This window comes from Centruroides sculpturatus, unplaced genomic scaffold (genome assembly GCF_000671375.1).
Source record: "Centruroides sculpturatus isolate CEXI.00-Female unplaced genomic scaffold, Cexi_2.0 scaffold294, whole genome shotgun sequence".
NCBI classification, from domain to species: Eukaryota; Metazoa; Arthropoda; class Arachnida; order Scorpiones; family Buthidae; genus Centruroides; species Centruroides sculpturatus.
The window spans coordinates 21,947-26,485 of record NW_019384468.1 but is presented as its reverse complement, the minus strand read 5'-3'; the positions used below and the strand labels follow the sequence as shown (position 1 = coordinate 26,485).

The 4,539-nt window shown below is 29.6% G+C and overlaps 1 long non-coding RNA gene across 1 annotated transcript; it reads left to right on the top strand.

The window, feature by feature from the left end:
• The first annotated feature begins 817 nt into the window (after positions 1-817).
• On the top strand, positions 818-1,438 carry LOC111621093. Its single transcript, XR_002756000.1, has 3 exons — positions 818-1,022; positions 1,095-1,165; positions 1,300-1,438. It is a non-coding gene; the product is annotated as an uncharacterized LOC111621093 (long non-coding RNA).
• Positions 1,439-4,539: the final 3,101 nt, after the last annotated feature.

Sequence of the window (4,539 nt, the reverse complement as noted above, 5' to 3'; positions counted from 1 at the left end):
GAGAACAGAGGCATGTATTATGACATGTATATTAAATATAAAACTGTTATAATAAATTTCTAATACACAGGTTGTATTGTGTATTAAAATTCTATTATAACTGTGGAAACCGGAACTACGGCACATTGAAATTTCCGTTCCATTTTGAGCGGTTTCCATTTTTGATAGATCTTGTATTATCATTGTAAAGGTTGGATTGTCTTAAATTGTTTCCAGTGTTTTCGTACGCATTGCTTAGTAAATGTATGTAATTCTTTGTATAATTTGTACTTTCCAACTAGACAAAACAACTTCTAGAATACATGATGAAGTAATATTTTGTTTAATATTTACTGTTAAGTCTTAGAATAAACATAGATAAAACTGCTCTTATGTTTTTCTCTAATTATCGATATACCATTATTTACTTTTACTATTAATAAAGTGCTCAGTAAATATGTTATTTAATAAATTCGTTTAGAAACTTTCAAATATATGAGAAAAATGTCTTTAGTTTGATTTTTATAGAATTTCACGACCACTGTACGTTAAATGATTGCAACATTGATAGAAATGGCGTACAAATTCTTCATAGAGAAAGAATACCATATAATCGCAAATTCAAAGAAAGTGTGGAAATTCTCAAAAACAAAAAATGCATAAATAAGAACCTAAGTGTAAAAATAAATGAAAATTGGCTTAAATTATTATAGATTAAAATAAATAAAAAATCACCTTAATATATTGTAAATTAAATTTATTAACAAAAAGAATTTCTAATAATAACTCAACTAATTTAGTCACGAGGTGGCGTATCCACTGTAAAAATACGGAAATAAGTGAGGTTATAAACGAGACCATATGGAAGAAAAGAGCATTTGAGAAATTCGTCAGTACTTCTATAATGTCGGAATAATAGAAAGGAATTATGTAAAGAATATATGCTTGTGAATAGTTTATTTACCAAGAGATACTTCGGAACACAATATAAGTTACCTGAATAGTAAAAGTACCTTTTGAATGAGTGACATAAAAAAGCGAAGGTACGTTTTGTATATCTTTAAAGAATTTTTAAGTAAACAAGATAACTAATAATTGCTTCATTGAATAACTAGAAAAATTAAAATCGATCATCAGTTAAGAGAAAATATAGAGGGTCTTCGAACATTTTTGGAATTTTTATAAGGTACGTTCTGTAATGATTAAGAAAGTTTTTGTGTAAAAATTTTATGTTGATGTTTCACTTATATATGTAAAGAGATTTTTATGTGTGAAATCTTTTTATGTATGCTGTAATTCGTATATATTATATAATTTTAGTTGGCTGAGAAGGGACCTACACAAGAACGAAACATGTACAAAAAAAATACAGGTACATGTATCAACTAAAAATTGAATAAATTTACAATGAAGATTGCCTTGTGTTGTGTGTATGAACTATATGGTGTTCAAAAACGACAAAATTTTTACAGAATAAATATTTTGATTACTTTGTGAACATTAAGATCATATATTTATCGGATTATACGCAATTATATTTACATTATATTTATCAAAATAAATAATTAGAATCAACGCTGACCTAGATCTAAAAATGGGTAAAGTTCAATTATAGCTGACCTAGATCTAAAAATGAGTAATGTTCAATTTTATATATCGAAAACTTAAACACAAACAATTTAATGTTGATTATTCTATTATAAATTTATACACAAATTTATCGCTTAAAATGTAAAATATTCTTTAATTAAATTGTAATCTCTTATCGATGAATTACTATGAAAAAGACTGCATTAACAACCCTTTTCCTTTAACATTATGTAAATTTAAGTGTCGAACACGAGTAACTCGAAATAGAAAAATGTGTTACAAAATCATTTAAAATATTAAGAAAGTTAATTTTTATTGTAAATTTATCAAAAGCATTTTAAATTATTTACTAAAAAGCAATAATTTATATTCCTGTCGACATTTATGAATTTTTTAAAATTTTATAATTTAAAATTATAACTAAAAAACTACGTGAATTTTTTACACAGTAATTTTCTCATACATAACATTTTTCGCATATTTTTATTGTGAAAGAAAGCCGTTGATTTTGATACAAAATATAATTTTTGCAGTTTTAGTTAAAACACAAAATGAAGAAATAGTCGAAGCATTCGACAACATGTTCTTAAGGATAATTTTGCTGTAGTCTTTAAGGGGCCGTCCATAAATTGCGTAAGGGCGATTTCAGCCATTCTAGACCCCCGACCACACGTGTAAGAAACCGTAATATTTTCTTTGATCCCCCTCCCCTATGTTACGTAATATTTTTGCATGATTTTATAGAAAGATTTTAACCAAAAAATTTTTTTATAAACCCTAAAATCCTTAGATTCAAAATATATAATTATTAATTAGTTAATTAATATGTACTATTATTTATAAAAGACTTTAGGTGATCAAATTTAAAAATATAAAAATTTAATAAATTCGAATAAAAAATTTATTTTAAGAAATTTATTTTTTAATTATTAACAATATTACTACTATTATTATTATCATTAATCAACGTCAAAATATTTATTTTTATATTAATTTTAATTTTCACAAAAGAAGCAAAAAACTTTGCCAGATCGACTAGCTAGTATACGTGTAAACAGAAACATCATACAAAATAAAACAAGAGAGAATAGAGAGAAACCACATTCCGTTACCATATTGATTACATCTTGTCTAAGACCAAAAAAAAAAAAATAAACTACATGCTGCTAAAATGTGCTAGGTGCTCCTGGGGACTAAATAATAAAGCTTATAAAACTCTATATAATGGAGCAATACAACTAATGATACTTTACGCGGCCCCTGGCTGTGATCACGTAACTAGTAAAAATTCAGTAGCAAGTAAATTACTCTCTCTTCAAAGCCAGTTTGCCATCAGAATTTCAAAGTACTGCCAAACTATTTTTACTAATGCCTCTCTAATAATAGTAGAGCTCCTTCCTTTGCCACTATGTATTGTAGAAAAGGTTCTTAACTACTACATCAGAACTACAAACGTCAAGGCTCAATAACGGTCTCTACTCCTATCTACGGCTGTTCATATGCTACCACATTGCAATTACCCTACTATCTGTGATCGTCAACATGTAAACAAGGATATTTGGTGTCATTTGCTTCCTCCATGGATAATCTTGCAGGCATCAATATCTACACAGATGGGTCCAAAAGTCCATTCTTGTCGGCTCAAATATCTCTATCTTCCTTCAAACTTACATATTTTTCCAAAAATATGTTAGAAGGTGCAGATACCTCACATATACCTCCATCTATCAAGCTGAAGAAGATGCTGACTACCAAGCTGTTCAGTGCGCCACTTCACTATCAAACAAAACTCTGTCTATCACATTTATAGTGATTCTGACTGTCCTAAAAGCTCTATTAAATCCCAATTGGAATAGCAATAAACTTCTGTTTACTTCATTTTCTACGTCTGAGAAGAATAAAAGCTAGATAAGAACGAAGTTTTTGTTGTGAAATGTTTCTAGAGTAATTTTAAACTGAAACTTAAAATAGAATTTATTAAACATTGCGAAAAACAATTAATGTGTGATGTAGTTAAGGTTCTAAAGTTTCCATTGTCAGCTACCGCCGATCCCGATCGGACATGCTAGAGCACGTGACTCCACTAGGCATCTTACACCAACAAATGGAAAAGATGCCACATTTTTCTTGGGGTAACATGCCTATTCTTTGTTAATTGAATTCCAATATGCCTATTTTAAATAAATTTCTGTTTTCTCGTTTTATTGCAGGATATGCATAAAAATTATATAAGGACTTTTCAAAAAGGTTTTTGGACTAAAAAAAAGCTTTCAGCTAGCTATAGAAGACGTTAGAATGGGCGGAAACTTAACAACACTTATACTGTGCTGTTATACTTACTATGAAGTACTTTGTACTACATATGCAATAAATTAAATTTGGTTAAGAAATTCAAAAATTAATTTTATGCAATTTTATTTATCTCGCCCGGGTACTTGGGATGAGATGCCTAAAATGCCAGATAGTGAAAAAGTCGTCATTGCAAACACAATACAGTAGACCCCCCTATAACACGGGTTCCTATAATTACGATTCCTATAAGAGGGCGAAAAATTGCGACGGTATCCGTACAAGCCTGGTAAAAAAAAACTCCTATAATTCGTTAAAACGTCATCGGGCAGCCGAACTACTTTTTGCCGTCCAGTGCCACGCTACGGAGAGTTTAGGCGAGTGTTGAGTTTACTATCGTCTGTACAGTATGTAAATTAGGTACCGTAAGTCTAATACAGCACTAATTTTATACATTTCTTGTGAAAGAAACATTTCTTATTCAACGGCCATAAAAATTATTTCTATTAATGATGTCTCCACAGTTCAACGAAGTTTTCGCAGAAAAATAACTTATCAGAAAACGCGGCCGCCGTTTGGTGCGCTGCTCCACGAGGAAAACAAGCGTAAGCAACGGCGTAATCGAACGGTGCACACTCGGTAAGTAATCCTACAATTTTTTGTTTATAGCATAGTTTATAC